Genomic DNA, 17,611 nt, shown 5'->3' with positions numbered 1-17,611 from the left:
ACTTACAATGTTGTCAACGCTTCGGTTCACATTTAGGGACCCTAAATATGCTAACGTTAACGTGCGGTGATATTTCAAGCCTTTTTAGTGGTATTAGATAACGACTTAATTTGAGTGTCCCTATGCCCCATATAACTAGCATTGTAAGCTAACCAGCGGTCCGCGGTAGCCTCGTCAAAGCTCCAAACTCATTCGATTAGCATGAAAACATGTCCCAGAGAGCGACAGAGTAGGTACACATCAGTTAATAACCCCTAGGTTCGTTTTGCGCCAGAATTCTCCTTTAACATTTAGGGACCCCCATTATGCTACAGTTGAAGTTTGGTGATATTTTCAGCCTTTTTAGTGGGATAAATAGCGATTTGTTTTTACCATCACTGTGCCCCGAATACTAGCATTGTAAGCTAATCAGAGTTCCGCGCTAGCTTCTTTCGTGTGGATATTTACCTTAAAAGCTGCATTAAGCTTTTTCTGGTCCTCTAGTGGGCAGGAAGACTCAAAACCAACCTCTCAGCAATGAGTCAGTCACAGTCTGGCTCTCGGTCCCTCATCTCCAGCCACATGGCCCATTCCTTAAACTACATCAACTACATGCCCTGGACTTCCACGTCACCTGACTGCCACACCCATCCATACACACCTGTTCCCACTTCACTAATCAGCTCTGCCTGCCTTGCCCACCCACCACATCACCTGCATCTCATATTCCCTCGTCAGCCACTCCACACTGCTCGGCTTTTGTCCCCTTCTTGGTTCAGCGTTGTTGCATTGCTCTTTGGAGTTTTGGTACCTGCTACATACCTGCCTTTGGACTCCCTGTAATCCTTTTTATGTTTAACCAAGAGATATCAAAACGCACAGACCCAGAATTAACAGGGACCAGAGACTGCTACACAAGAAGTATAGAGTTTATTAGTATCAGAGAGAGGATGTATTATATTGCTTATTCACAGCACACTAAGTTAGCCTGAGCCACACATGAAACACGCATGCAGAATGGCTCCTACTAGTCGCCGCCCCACTCTAACACAGCAGAAACACCCCTCAAAAAAAAAGCTAAACAAAATGGCCATCCAGTAGTTAAAAATACACAAAAAAATCTTAAACTGGGAGTTGTCAGTTGTCTTTGTTTAGAACTTACCCCCCCCCCCCAAAAAAAGAAACATGTTAATATGCTTTACAAAAGAAAACATCACAAATACATTTGTAAGAGATACGCAATAAAATAAATATACCTTTCGAGCCTAGAATATTCAATTTTTCCTATCCGGAGACGTGCAGGTGACTGGAATCTACATTTATAAAAAAAAAAACAATGTTGATATCATAAAACATACTAAAATACCCAATTAAAAAGTTACATTCAGCATGAGCATACCTTATTTATTGGCTGATGTGCTTAAGAAATCACTACAATTGTTTGTCCTTCACCAAACATGACATGGGAAATATAACAAAGAAGAAATATTTAATGCAGTTTAAAAAAAAAAAAACTTCCTAATGAAACTAAAATCATGCTTTTAGGCACATTTTATTTTGGGAAAAGGGCCTACCAAATTAAACACCAAACAAAGGCTGGCCTCAGCTGCTCTCTCAGGTGTGTCTCAGTGCAGGAAGAAAGGCCCAGCTAAGCTCTCCACCCCCTTTTATACACTCTGCCCCCTTGTCTGAGTCATTCCTGTTTCCTTCCCTCCCACATTTTAAATCATTGAACTGCCCCATTCTGTCTGCCCTCATCTGCATTTGTCACCTTCTTCTGCTCTCCTTACCTATCAATCCTTCCAGAAAAATGCGTTTGGAGTTTTTTTGTGATTGTTGCGGGCAAAAATCCTTGATTATTCGGCACATTTTCTTAAAAATGTGATGGAATATGCGGGATATTTATGCAATTTTATGCGATGAAATTGCGGGAACTTGCAAAAATTGTGGGAACTTGCAACAACTGCGGTTTGATGAAAATGAAAAAAAAAAGTGATTCCCCCAACACCCTGCTTTTCGATGATCTTCACGTCGCGTAATTACGTCACTTCATAATGTTCCCATGGCAACAGGGGAAAATGGCTGCTCTTGTGTGAAGTAAACGCAACATTTTTCAACTTTCTACTAAGATATATGTGACTTTTTTGCAACGAAAATGCGGGGATTATGAAATCATGCAAGCCCTGCATATTTTGCCATGGAAATCGGCAATTTATGTGACGAAAGTGCGGCGTATTTGAAAAAATGCGGCCCCCGCATGAATATGTGGACTTTGGCTGATTATGCATTGAATCATACGATCGCATAAATGCGTTTTTCTGTTTTGCTTTTAGAATGATGAACAATTAGAATGATGAATGAACAATTAGATGTAGAATAAGATGTAGGCTCTAAAGAATGATTGTTTCCCCCTTGGCAACTATCATGATTTTCCAAAAGGATGTACAGACTTTTAGGCATTCTGTATATTTATTAGATTAGGACAATGCACATTAATCAACATGTTATGTAAATGCACCAGTGGTAGCCAGTCAGCTAATTTTCAACTGTAGTCCTAACTGCATGTCTTTATAATGGGAAGAAACCAGAACACCCAGAAGAAACCCACGCAAACACGGGGAGAACACGCAAACTCCACACAGAAAGGCCTGGGCCGACCTGGGTTCGAACCCAGAACCTTCTAGCTGTGAGGCAGAAGTGCTAACCACTGAGCCACCGTGATGCCGCATTATATTATCACATGGCCTGAAAAAATAGCTAATATACTGCTGCTGTAAATGGGAAAACAAAATCTCCCCAAGGGAACATGCTATCTGGACCCCTCTAGGTTTTGGCTGAGCCCCAAACATCTGGCTCTGCCCCTGCTCTCATATTAATCAGTTATGAGTTTGCTAGCGAGTCAGCAAACAGCCAGATACTTGTGCAGACACAGAAACATGAGTATCCCTTTGAAGTCCAATATTAATGGTCTGCCATCTCTTCAGTAAAATATCTCTGTCTCCTCACTCATATAACTAAAAAAGGATGAGCTGAAAGTTGCTGGAACAGTTTAAAGCTGTTAAGTAGGATGTTGATTCTCACTGGGGTAGTCAGGATTATCAGACCCAGTGCTCAACCAAAGGCCATTTGTTGTACTGCCTAATGCAGCTTTAAAGTATGGTGGAAGTGGGTTTCATGTGTTTAAGTGTTAATGGGTTAGGTATTAGAAAATGCACAGTTTTCTTAAAGGTCCAGTGTGTAACGTGTTTAGTTGTTCATTATCAAAATCTGTGTTGCCGGTTCACAAACTAAATGTTTACCACCACCATCAATTCCAAGTATTCCTTTGGGCTTGAAATTTTACATTTGCATTCGCATGAACTGGTGTAGACGCTCCATATTCATGCGCCATCTTGAAATACATTAGCCAGTAAGGGACATACAGGACATGCTGCTCCACCTTTCATGTTTTCTTTGTCCCATGATAAACTCACAGGTGCTGCTAATGCTGCTAATGGGTATCGTAGCTTCCCGGCCCCGGCAAGTTTGAAGAAGGAAACATGGAGGACCACACGTATTCAAAATCCAAATTTCAGGAGCAGGAGTCTTCTTCTTCGCCCAGAAAAAGAAAAAGGATATTGAAAAGAGCAAGAGACTGGCTTTTTGAAGCGTGAAGGCTACCGTAGCTGTAATACGTTCTTTGAACTGCTTGGTGCGAGAGAGTTGATTGCGATATACGATCTCAGTTTTCAGCTCACACAAGAGAGGAGGATGACAAAAATGAAATAAAGACACTTATTAAGACACTATTAAAAGTTTAATAGTCACAGAACACATCTGGAATAAGGGAGGAGAGGATGCATGAAGTAGAGAAGACAAACAGAATGCACTCAAAGATTGACCGTCTAATTGTTGTGCAGTGACACACGCAAGAGCCACAATTAGGGGAAATCATTTACATGACACAGAGTAGCCAAGGTTTAATCACTGAACTACAGTTATCCAAATTGGATAGTAACCTTTTGACCTGCAGCGAACAAGCAAACCACCAAACTGAAGTGCCTGTTCTTTGTCAAATACAGCACAGGGTTTAAAGGCAAATAGGTCTGGAATATTGTAATACATCTTTTCTAAGTGGTGTTTGCTTTACTCCCATGTTGAAGCGTTTGTCGTGCCTCTGTGATTACGTAACATCTGCTCCCCCCAAGAGAACCTGTAAAGCAGTACATTCAAAGTCTTAAACATTTTTCCGCTCTGTCAGACACTTGGCTGCATCTACCACACTGTACACCCCGCAACATAGTTAAAGCTTTTCATGATTACCCATGGTAAGATACCTTTTGTGTCATGACAGTAAGTTGGATGTTTTTTTTATTTTTTAATTATCCAACTCGACTGACTTAACTAGAGTCACGTTTGGCTGAAAACTTTGTCCAGTTGCAAACAGCTGGTTCAGTATCCATGTTGCTTTACTTTAGTTAGATTTAAACCAACAGTCGAAAACACTGCAGATTTTGCACATGAACAAAATCAAATGGAGGTTTAAAGTGTGAAATGCTTTGGATTTGCATAACTATACATTTTACACATGTCCGCAAACACATCTGGTTGTCTAATCCACCCCCCCCCCCCCTCCATAGTGTGAAAGCACTGTACTTGACATTAAGAGAGGAGGGAGAACAAAACTGTTAGCCTGATGAGCATAAATTATTCCCAGATGTCAAGCAAGCTAACTCATTTATCCAAATCATGGAAATTATAACTTCTCAAGGTAAATACAACTCATGGACCAGGGTGGAAAAGGCGACTGTATAGTGAGTCAGCCCCTAAACATCTGCAACTCTGAAGGGCCTTTTCAGGACAACTATGAGACAGAGTCCAACCATGTTTCCATCTTAAATCCTTCTGAAAATGTATTCTCATTCATGAATATGTACGTATGTAATTTATTGTGGAGTAGCCATGGCTACTGGCTACGGAATTAATAGATTCCAGCTGTCAATTAAAGACACCCATTGAGAGTTCAATGGTGGGCATTGTTCAGTTCAGATTGGTGAGTCAGAGAAGCACCGGAGGCGGGGAGGTTGGGGGGGCGGCTGTGTGGCCGCACTTGGCAGGACAAGAGGGAGATGTGATACACCAGAAGCAAGACACAGTAACAGTTAAGTGTTGGAAAGACATTCAGTCCCTGCCTCTTTGTGGGGACGAGCGGGAGCCAAAGAAACGGCAGCTACTTTTTTGCAGAATAGACATTTGCAGTAAGCTTGTACAAAGAAGTAGGTATGCCTTTGAGTTATCAGAACCATCAGTTGCATTTTCCCGAAATGCAAACTACGGTAGGTCTTCAGAAGATAAGTAGTCAACTAGATAATTTAAAGGGATTCGTTCCTAATTACGAAATTACAGAATCTGGCCCTTGTTTTGAGTTTACCTCCCAGTGAGATTGAGTGGGCGGTGTGGGAAGTAGGTGTGGTCAGTTTCTTCATCGTTTTCATGTAAGAAGAGGTGTAACTGAGGCCTGAAGTTGGCCATGGGAAACTAAGAGACAAATATTCCAGAATGGCTTTCCAAACCCCAAATGGGTATGGAAATATGTGTGCATCACGTGACTGGCCATGTTAGTGAGCTCTTTTGCCCAAAGCGGTTTGTTATAAAGTGATGGTGGAGCCATGTGAATGTATTTCAAAGAGAAATAATGAAGTAATGACACTTGGACGTAGATGACTTGTACCTTCACATTGAGAGGCTTGTATTTCAACGGCATTAGTAATCCTCTCATCCAACTGAATGCCAAGACAAAGTCTTTTATTTTAGATAATGGCTCTCAGTTTTGATTCTGTTGGGTTTAGCATATATGCATAGTTACTAAACTGTTGCTGTTGAAGTTAGAGTTTTAAATGGGTTAATGTTTAAATGGTGTGAGTTACTCTCAAAAATCAACTACTACAATGTAAGTGCTAAATTTAGGGGGGTTCCTCATATACTATAAAACACATTTGCAATTTATAACAGATGGCTTTCTTTGCTTAAGGCGCCTGCACAACAATGTTCATAAAATAAAAGAAACTGATAAATACTGTGCATATGCACATTAGCACAGTAATGAGTGTTTTGTGTACTGATGCTTTAATACAGGTTGAAGCTTACTAGAGCTACAGTGACCTTTTGCTGCTTTATTGCATTAAGTGCCAGCTTTTTAGCTACGCTAGCTGCATGGCTCTGAAGAATGCAATGCCTGTCTGTCAGTCAGTGGCTGTTTCTCAATCTCAAGAATGCAAAGAACGGACTTGTGTTCTTGGGGAGAATGTTCTTGCTGGTTGTTATTGGAAGAATGAACTCGCAAGTTCACAAGCATAGAAAACGCTGTTAACTGTTTGAGACGATGCGTTCTTGCTGGTTTTGCCTCCAGCACAGAGACTACCTGCAGTACTCCAAAATAACAGCTAGAAATAAAAACCACAACAATATAACCACTTTGTATTTAAACAATCTCCGGACAAGAAAACCTCACAATGTTATAACTATTGCAATAATATTGAAAAATAAAACTTATTGAGCTTTAATTTTATTGTTTATGGTTTAGCTCAAACACCCCTAACTTATTCAAAAGAGTGGAACGCGATCCCTACTATTATTAGCATATTAGTTTAAGTCAGTTTTAATTAAAAAAAGAAGTAGGCCTATGCACTGGCGTGTCCTAGGTGACCCTATTAGTGTTATGTGGAATTATAATTTTTATATTATTGTAGTGCACTGTATATGCCCAGGGACAAAAGATGGAAATTAGTTATTCAAATGATAAAGGTTGGTGCCTCCCCTTTAGTCTACATAACATGCCATATCATGTTACCACTTTATGTACAACTGTTCATTTATCATACACTGAAACTCAACTTCTAATATATCAGAAAACAAATACACCAACACAAGTATGAACTAAATACTAAATCTAATGTATATAGCTATATAGTTATATTTTAATTTAATCTAAGTCTCCCAAAGAGAAACTGGTATCTGTATCTCTCTCTCCCCCGCCTCTGCCTGCTGCGCTGTGGCCGTGTGTGCGTGTGTGTGTATGAGTGTGTGTGTGTGTGTGTGTGTGTGTGCGTGTGTGTGTGTGTGTGTGTGTGTGTGTGTGTGTGTGTGTGTCGGCTGGCCAGCGAGGTTGTCAAGCCTGCAGGCGTTTGTGGAGTTTAACTCCGAAAAGACAGTTAACCACAGGTTCCCGTTAATCTTATGATGGACATGTGTTGTGATATTTAAACAAACGATCCGTCAACGGCGAAATCAAAGCCTCTTATTTACGAGAGCGGTCTGAGAGACCTCCAGCTTACAGCCGGGGTCTCCGATCGTAACTGGTCGAGCTAGCTGGCTGTCGCATCACTTTATGGGTCAGGGCCCTAAAGTATAATCCGTTTTTCGTTTTAAACCAAAAAACGAAAAAACAAAAAAACGGGTCGATATTTCGTTTTTCGTTTAAATCCAAAAACCAAAAAACGGAAATATGAGCTCCGTTTTCCCGTTTTTTCAATGTCCATGCAATTTGAAAATTAAGTGGAAAATTGCTCGTTTTTCAACTGTTGCTTTTTTGTTATTTATCATTTTTTAAGTGGTCAAGTGGTTTAGCCCTTGTGTTGTCTTATAAATTGGGTCATTATAAATGTTATTGGCATAACTAAATTGACCATTTCATAAAGCATGAAGTAATTTATCACTCAATTCTGGGTTACCCCTTTTATCCAACGTCATTCCACTCATTTAGATTTACACTTATTTTTTGCATTCATGGTCAACAGACCTCATTTACATGAATTATACCTAATTTCTAAGTAAGATGAGGATATACTATTAGTTGTTTTGGATTATAACAGACTGGTATATTCAATTCACTTTTATTTATAGTATCAAATCATAACAAGAGTTATCTCAGGACACTTTACAGATAGAGTAGGTCTAGACCACACTCTATAATTTACAAAGACCCAACAATTGTGTGTATGTGTGTGTGTGTGTGTGTGTGTCTGTCTGTGTCTTGTATCTTGTAAATATATCTTCTGTAAAGCTCAATAGTGCCTTATTGCACTACCAGGTCAAAATTCACCCGGGAAGACCATAACTACTATAAATTTGAATAAAACACCCAAAATGTTATGAAAGTTGTGAATATTAATTTACTTGCAAAGAGCATTGGAAGGGAACAATGCATGTTATTTTTGGTTAATTTGGTTGAAAGAAACCCAAATTTCTTACAAGAAACTTTGAAAACACGACAAATTTAACCCGAAGACAACACAAGTGTTAGATGCCTTTTTACTGGCTGGTGTAAGATTAGAGTAACTAGTCAATAACTGCCACACATAGGCTAATAATATATGAATGCATATTTCATGTGATTTAAAAATTATTATTTAATAGTTAAATACTTTATATCACCCTAAATAGCTAACTTTAGCCTAATCTGACAAGCTACAGGCAAACAATGTATTCATAAAGTGCCTCATTCTTCTGGCAAAAAATATTATAATCCTATTTCTATTTTAAAACAATATCCATTCTTACTCCCTTTGTGGCTTATATTAATGAATGTTGCTCAATTAAATACTTTATATAACCCTAAATAATTAACTGTAGCTTAATCTGACAAGCTACAGGCAAAAGCTAAAGTACATTGTTCTTCTGGCAGTTATTAAAGCTCTTATACTTTTATTTTGACACGTTAATGTTACTTCCTGTCCAGAGCGGATTTCTTTTAGTCAACTTTGATCTTAAGACGTAAGACCAAAATAACATTATAAACGAGACCTGTGTTCCATCAGATTTTCAATGATTATGCACATTATAAAAATGAGCCCGTATTCTCGCTCTTGGGTTGAAACGGAAAGATGAATAACAAAAAAGCAACAGTTGAAAAACGAGCAATTTTCCACTTAATTTTCAAATTGCATGGACATTGAAAGAACGGGAAAACGGAGCTCATATTTCCGTTTTTTGGTTTTTGGATTTAAACAAAAAACGAAATATCGACCCGTTTTTTTGTTTTTTCGTTTTTGGTTTAAAACGAAAAACGGATTATACTTTAGGGCCCTGACCTTTATGGAGCTTCTCACCTCCGAAAACTTTGAAGGAAATTGTCAATTCGGCAACGATTTACACAAGACTGCCTATATTCGAAATCTAAACAGTTCATTTCTTGCCTAAAATGTTCTCAGAAGTGAATTTACCGATGAATAAAATAGCGAAACTTGTTAAAATTGTCCTGTTTTTGGTCTGTCTATGTACCGAAAACCCGACCCTCGTTGAATGCCAAAATGAATGTTGGGATACGGGTGCTGCCAAGTTCATACAAGTTACCAACCGATGCATCCTCGGTAAAATGGGCGTGTCAAGAACATTTCTGGGAATCTTAACTGTTCTTGGTGAAATGCAAACTTGTGTATTGTGACAGTACTTTGGCAACATGAGATGACGTTTCACAGGGACGCAAGAACACAAGTCAATAAAAGAACACAGATTGGGTAACACCCAGTAAGTCCGCCAGTTCTCTGATCTGACCTGCAAAACAAATGATATTCCAATCTTTAGCTTCACTTTTGTTTAGTACTAATTAGCAAGATGGTGAACATACCTAGTAAACATCAGTATTTTCGCATCATCATCATGAGCATATTAACATGCTGACAGTAGCATTTAGCTCTTAGCACTGCTGTGCTTTGGTACCCCCTGAAAAAGCCGCTAGCATGACTTGAGACCAGCGGTTCCCAAAGTGGGGTTTCTTGAGGATGGGCCAGGGGTTCCTGCAAGTTTCACCCCAGTAAAGATTTTGCTACATTTCATGCACTATAATCTATATTGCATTCTTCCCCCTTCACGCAGTTGCTAGTAGCTAAGGCAGTAATTAGCTTTGTATCAACACATTTGGCAATGGCTTGAATGTAACGGACATTCATTAATTTGTAATATTAAAGCTTATTAGTGACGCATTTGAACAACTTCTTTTAAAGAATCATAACAAAAGAAAAATATGAAAACCCTAAAGTGCTAAATTCAACTAAAATGCTTTCGTTGTATGTTTGTATAACTTCACTGTTTTGGAGTGTCTGCACAAATGGGACAGGCCAGATGAAGAACCAGGTATGTGCTGAAGGGCCACGTCAGTGTAATGTCCACCAGTGTGGATCATCTGGACTGCCTGGTGTCATTCCAGAATATCAGTGTTTAACCGCTGATAAAACGTTAGGCTAGGGGAATCAAAGGAAATTGGATCACTGAAGGATGGTACGCAGCTGTGCTCCTCATGTGTGCAACACATTTCGATTATATAACTCCTTATGGGCCTAAAACATTTTTGCTTTAGCTTTTTCCCTCTTGGCCAGCTGTTAGGCCTGTCTGCTTCCTATTTAGCATTTGTCTTTAAGAATTCCTTAATTTCTTAGTGACCCCAGTGGGTGTCAAAAATAATGGCAAAAATCATTAGTCTATGTTAATTACAGGCTAGGCCCAAATGGGACATATGTTTTTGTTTCTCTTCATCATAAAAGTAATGTTTTGTATTTGAATATTTAAGGTCTCAGTGGTAATACTGTTTTTCTTCTATCATACTCTCTTTATGACTGAAACTGAATCTGTGATTTATTCAGTTCATGAATGCTCGTTGCAGATAATAGATTATTACCATCCATCCAAAAAGACCCATGTTTGTCCAATTATGGTTGCCATTGTTTGTTTCACAAACAAAACAACTAAGTAAAAGACATTAAAGCCCCAAAACAGATGAAGGTGAGAGCCTCCCACTGTGCAGAAATAGATAAATAAAAAACTTTTTTTTTATGCCTCCCGCCTCCCTGAGTAACAATTACACGTTTCAGTGTTCATCCATAACTTCCCCAAATGTTGAATTGCTGAGCTTTGAAGCTTGAGATGACAAAGCAGAAAAAAGCCTCTCTGCCTTTCCCTGATTATCACTGCTGATCTGAAGTAATACAAATCATGGAGATAAAGCACAGCTTTTGGAGGATATGCGATTTAACAGATGCACAATTTGATAAGTACTTCTACAACAGAATGTCAAGTGTTTGGGCAGATTTAAGGGGCTGGGTTCATCCCTGCAGAGGAAATTGCTTGTATAAATAGTTTTTTGCCTTGTTTCTCGGCTTGTCCCTAAGCAACGCCTCACAAACAGGGAGACACATACACACACACAGTAACAAACATATACACAGACAAACACATACACGTGGAATGCAAAAAAAACACAAACAGTTCCACACACGTTTCAACTTCTATACTTATAAAGACCATGACTGACCTTAAAGGAATTGCTTGACATTTTTGGAAATGGAGAAACAGTTAGCCTGGCTCTGTCCAAAGGTAACACATTTAAACTGTACTTCACCTGCACATGGATGTGAAGTTTGAGTTGAAATTATTGACCAAATCCACCATTGTACAGCAACCCATTGCCTCACTTTTCCCATCATAGTTGACTGTACATAGTCCAAATTCCCACTGAGATGTAAAATTCACACCACCATTAACTATTCAAGTATTTAGTTGTAAGCAAAATGTGAAAAGAAAGTATCGGTATCAATCCAAAGTCAGTTTCAATATTGTAAGGACAATGAAAGTTAAAGACACAATGTCCAGCTTAAATGACCTCACTTGACAAAATATTGTTATCTTAATGGTCTAAAACTCAAATTGGTGTACACAAGAACAAGAAAATACTCATACACTCAAGTACAGCCCATACACACACACATACACACACACACACACACACACACACACACACACACACACACACACACACACACACACACACACACACACACACACACACACACACACACATTAGTACGCAGGAGACTGTGGAAAAAAAGAAAGGCCTATGGCATGAGAGATAAGTTTCTGTTTCCTCAAAAGGAGCAATCGCCCCCCCCCCACACACACACACTGCCTTCCGACCACAATCCCCACTCTACCTACCAATGCAATCTGTTAGCAGTTTACTTTAACACCTGAACACACACCCCACACACAATGGTGTACATCTGGTGCATCTGTCAGAGTTATGAGCTACATCCAATTCTGTATATCCTGCCTGATGGGGATAGCAGCCCCTAGTAACAACATTGGGGTAAACTTAACAAGAGCACTCTACAACTCTGTGGAAAGTCTTGATAGGAGAAATATGCTGATAATCAGTTTCATGCCAAGACAGCAGTAACTTTCACACAATGTTGTGCTTCTTTGATGCTCGGAATCAGGACCTGTGTTCTCAACAAGTAAAAGCCACTAACTGCTGTTGCATTCATTTTTGTGAAAGACGTCTCAGCGAGAGGATTTTAGAATACGAAACATAAATGTCACTATTGATTCATATAAAATTCCACAAAGCATGTGTATTTTTTATAATTTGTGACAGCTTGGTGAAATGGGTCTTTTTCCTGTGTGCATCTATCACAAAACCCTTACACAAAACCTCAACAACTGCCATGGTACAGTGACTTTCAAGAGACATTTGAGTGGGCCAATCCTGGTAAAGAAAGAAAAGACCCAGACATTAGTTTAGGGAGACACGAGCCATATTTATTACTTTCTCCACCATCAGTTTAAATGGTGTTTTTTTGTAGTATATATATTATTTGCTTGTCTCATTTCTCCTCTCTTTGGTCTCCTAAGAGATTACTTTGCTGACTCTAATTGCAGAAATTTCATAAACCTTTCACTATATCTTTATCACTATAATTTTAGGCCATTGAGATTTCTTGATTCTGACTGACGTGATTATGCAACATTGGAACCAGACGCCTGTGAGGGACGTGTTTGCCATTCTAAATTAATGTGCCATCATCGCCTTGTTTGCCAAGTTACATGGAAAATGTATTCAATTACTAATTTGACCCATTGAAATAGTGTTATTTACATTACAAGTTACATTAGGCCTACAATCGATTCCGTAAAATGAACTTCCATTAACTCCAAAGCCACAACACAACTATGTTGCATCTTCTCTTTCACCACCAGTAATACTGTAAAAACTGAAACATAGTGGTTTAGCAGCTGACTCAGCCCTGGTGACTGCACATACTGTAGCACTCCAAAAGTACTGTCTTCGCAAGGAAGCTCCAAACAAAACTCCTGAATGTAGCCTTACCTTGTGCTAGCTAGCCAGCTTAGATGACACAACATGTAAATTTTACTTACTAAAACTTTGGAAGAGGTAAAAGAGTGTGAACTACTCTTGCTAAAGACCTTTTTATTGTATAAACCAAGAATAATCCATTAATATTTGTAGAAATTACAAACATAAACTCTGTAAGGGGATGATTACTGCTTTAACACCACTCAAATTGCCCCTTAAAAAGCTTCCTAAGAATAAGCTTGGCCTCCATTACCCTGCCAAGCGAAATTGGAGCGATTACTCAGCATTTTACTTCAGACGAATGAAGCCTATAATCTAGCCACTTATTCAAGTCAGGGCTCAACAGAATTGTCTTTAGATAAGTTCCATATTTAGATTGATGCCTCGGCTTGTATGTCCAGATGTGATAGCTATATCCCACTTCAGGAAATGAACAGTAGGTTGTGTTTTTGGATATGGCCACCTCCTGGAAGCACAAGAAAGTAACTCAAAATCCCACCCTCTGTTCTTCCTTATAGTGTAGATTCTACTATTAAGTCATCTCTAAGACACGGAAAATCACATGAGATTTTGTACACTTTTATTGTCTTTATTTATTATTGCTAAACTGGGTACATTGCCATATGTACTAATGCATTGCTAGTATCACTTCCATAGTTCATTGTAGAAGAAACCATGGATCCTTGAGTAAAATAACAAAAAAAAGCTTCCATAGGAGTCTCATATTTTCATGAGTCATTGGGTGGTACTGAGTCAAATTCATTCAGAAAGTGGAAAGTACAGCACATGTGCCAGTTGACATTCTGCAGGAATATGAAAACCACAGGAAAGATTTGACTATGACTTTTGTGTCAGCCATTCATTTTTCTGGTTTTTTTCCCCACAAAAAACCCTTTGTAATATATAAACAGTTATTTAGAAGCACTGTGGACTTTTTAGCTGGATTGAAGCTGACTTGGGGTTGTGCAGTGCAGCCTCTCATGCTTGCACATTTATCAATTACTGAACACTAAGGCTTGTGTGATCCAGCTCAAAAGAAAAGGCAGATCTCCTTAATCAGGCATATCACTGGCTTTGATTTAACGTCTCTACGGATCTCTGGTGTACTTTTGAACCTGGCCCAGGCTAAAACTGAATATTTAGCATCTGGCCTCCTATCCTGAAATCTGTTAACTTGTCCCTGCTTGAGGTCAGTATTCTCACTTTTTCATTGCATACTGAATTTGATTCAGTCATGCTGTCAAGTAAGACTGTCCTCCCCCAAAAACGACCCCATAGGCCATTTGTACAAGCAGCTTATTTACGACCCATATTTTAGGGCTGGGCGATATATCGTGATATGAGACTAGATATCGTCTTAGATTTCATCTTAAATTTTGGATATCATTATAACGTTATATGGTAAGTTTAGTCTTTTTATGGTTTTAAAGGCCGCATCACAGTAAAGTGATGTAATTTTTGCAACTTACCAGACTGTTCTAGCTGTTCTGTTATTTGCTTTAACATCTAACTCAGTCATTATATCCACATTATTGATGATTATTTATCTAAAATGTAATTGTAAAATATTTTGTTAAAACACCAACTGTGGTGGCCGGGTTAGCTCGGTGGGTGGAGCGGGCGCACATGTACTGAGAGGTTTGTGCTTCAATGCAGAAGGTCCAGGGTTCGGGTCCGACCTGGGACGTTTTCCCGCATGTCATCCCCCTCTCTCTCCCCCTTTCATTGCTTTCCTATCATTAAAGGTTGAAATGCCCCAAAAAATTATCTTAAAAAAAATAAATAAAAGAAAACTGTCAACCCTACAATATCGACATTGAGCTATTTGGTCAATAATATCGTGATCTGATTTTCTCCATATCGCCTAGCCCTACCATATCTCTGTTTACTGTATAGTGGCAGCGACCTCTATACTAGTGTCTGTAGTAATTAAGATGAACGCAAGGAGTAAATCAGGTGACGTAGGAAGACATAAAGAGCAACAAAGTCCGTGTAGGGAGGCGTTCGGGGTGGTGGACGGGTCAAACAAACAGAGGACATTCCCCTAGGAGATTGCTGTGTGTCTCTTGTTGCCGAAACCCAACCAAACTGTGACAGTTTCACACTGTTATCTACGTGTTTAAAACTGAGACTGTTACGTACAAGAAAGTGTTGATCTGTTGCCAGGGGCGACATCGAAATTGCTCCTGTGGAGGATTAAAGGGTACGAACAAACGTCCTAAGTGGTCGTATGGGTTGGAGGACTTATTTTGTCAAGTGGATCTCAGAATACAGGGGTTTTTGAAGAATCTTACCACTGACCTGATATGCAGTAAATGCAAAGCCTCTAACATACAGTGTGTCAAGTCTTAGAGTAATACAGTGTCCATCATTGGTGTAGGGTGCATTGTATCTGCTTAACTAAACTAGACTGACAACTCAATTTCAAGTATATATCAGTGTTTTTTTCCATTAACTGCTTGTTTGGAGTTTCAGAACCTTTTGACTTTGCTTAATAATACCTACTATATGTCATCATCCTTGGCAAGCTTAAATCAGAGATTCACCAAGGTGTTTAGAACAACAATAATATATTTGCCTGGTATTCATTTGTGTTGCACAAATCATTTGTTTAATTCGGTTCAATCGAACTCTGGTGTGTTTGCCTGTTTAGTGTGTTTCTTTTTGGCTGTTGGGAAAGCTGTCAATTGAACTCTGGTACGGACTAAACAACCGTCCGCGACCACATGATAAGGAGAGTCAAAGTTACAAGTGGACTCTGCTGCAGTTTGTTCGTGATGTTAATGCAAAAACGGACTAACTACAGGATTTTATGACAGTAGATATGTTATTTAACATCAATCTAAAAGATAAACTACAAAAAACCATCAGCTGGTCACGAACATGAAGACATCTTATAAGGAAGAGCTACATCTGGAATTAACTCGTAATCAAAGAATCTGACTTGCTTTCACTCACAAAACCTGATAGCAGAGGAGGACGATAGAGAATACCGTTGTCGGTGTGATGTTCCTAAACAGATTATCCCTATATGCACTACACATTTCTATTGGGACACGTGTATGTTTGTGTTGGGTTATGGCTGAAGGAAGGCAGCTTTAAAAAGGTAAAGAATTGTAACTGCTAAGTGTTATTCCCCTCTTTTTTTGCACCTCCTTCTGTTGGGCATCCATCATTACTGTGAGTATTAAATCTTTCCTCATCAGACACGTTTAGAGTGACATAAGGCCAATCCATCTCCACCCATTTATTTGCTTATGCTGCGATGGAAATAAGTGTGTCGGTGGAATCAACACATGCATTTTCCTCTAAATGGCCAGTGAACAGTTTGTTCCTAATGGTAACGTCTTCACAGGCAAGAAAAGCAACTTCCAGAGAACAGATTGAATACTCCAGTTATGTGGAAGGGAGTCTCATGCTTTTATTTGAGAATAGAATAAACACTGAGTGTGTATTCATGGTTTTATAGAGCTTAAGGACACATTCCCTATGCTTTTCATAATTTCCACTTAATGTAGAAACCTTGACATTACAGCCATACCCAAAACATCATCTGGATGCTGAAGAAAATGTTGATTTGCTTCTAGTTTTTATCTTTTGAGTGATAAAAAAGTTCAGTGACTCTTATCTGTCTGATGTCGCATGTTATGATGTCTGTGTTATGAAAGCTGGCAGTTATTAATGAGAGAAACTAGAGTCAGGGCAGTTTTTAAAAGCATCACAGGAAACAATCTGCACTTTCATCCACCCACATGAAGTCACCTTGGTGGAATGCATCAAAGTATCCCTTTACCACAGATGTCAGCTCTACCTTTGTTGTAATTGTTTAAAGCGGTGTGTGTGACATTAACATCACCCAACAATAAAATGTTTAGTCCTCATCACACTGTGATTTTGAAAGGTTTTGATTTTAAAGGGTCTGTGTCGGGGTTAGTGCTCACTCACAAGGGAATACATGTTTCCTAAGTGATGATGGAATATTTTTAATGTAGTTTGATCTTGCTTTGTACTCACAACATAGATTATATAAGAACTGATAATTCATTTTGATAACATTTCATTACACTAAATTTATACTTTTAACGTGTGAATGGAAATGTGGTTGCTGGGGGGGATTGATTTTTGGAGGTGGGAATGACTGAGCCCCTGATAATTTTATTGATGTAACTTTGCACATTTGCACATCATGTTTTGTGTTTAATTTGCATTGAATTGCAGTGAGTTATTAATGTGTTGTTTTACCACATGCCCAGGGACTATGGTCAGAAAATAGCAATTATGCTAAAACCTAGTACAATCATCTCTCCTTGTTTTTAAACCAGGCTAGTGTCTAATTGTGCAATGTCCCTGTTCATTACAAACGGAGGAATTTAGTTACCAATTATCATAAAAGAAGCGTTATAATCATTCACTATTATGGGCGAATCTAGGTGCTTACATTTTACATGTTCTCTCAGAACATGTAAAGCTTGTAACTCAATGAATATTACAACAGTGGTTGCCTAGCGC

At 38.9% G+C, this 17,611-nt stretch overlaps 1 protein-coding gene and 1 long non-coding RNA gene across 2 annotated transcripts in view; both read right to left on the bottom strand.

Annotated features, from left to right (window-relative positions):
• mlphb (melanophilin b) overlaps positions 1–572 on the bottom strand; it is a 64,188-nt gene extending 63,616 nt beyond the window's left edge. The window contains exon 1 of the mRNA XM_039818791.1: positions 448–572. The gene's annotated coding sequence lies outside the window, so the exon portion shown is untranslated. The remainder of the gene's footprint in view (positions 1–447) is intronic.
• Positions 573–1,235: 663 nt separating this feature from the next.
• On the bottom strand, positions 1,236–1,608 carry LOC120570443. Its single transcript, XR_005641065.1, has 3 exons — positions 1,554–1,608; positions 1,379–1,425; positions 1,236–1,292 (listed from the first exon to the last, which is right to left on the bottom strand). It is a non-coding gene; the product is annotated as an uncharacterized LOC120570443 (long non-coding RNA).
• Positions 1,609–17,611: the final 16,003 nt, after the last annotated feature.

Source organism: Perca fluviatilis, chromosome 12 (genome assembly GCF_010015445.1).
Source record: "Perca fluviatilis chromosome 12, GENO_Pfluv_1.0, whole genome shotgun sequence".
NCBI classification, from domain to species: domain Eukaryota; kingdom Metazoa; phylum Chordata; class Actinopteri; order Perciformes; family Percidae; genus Perca; species Perca fluviatilis.
This window is presented reverse-complemented; position numbering and strand designations above follow the sequence as displayed.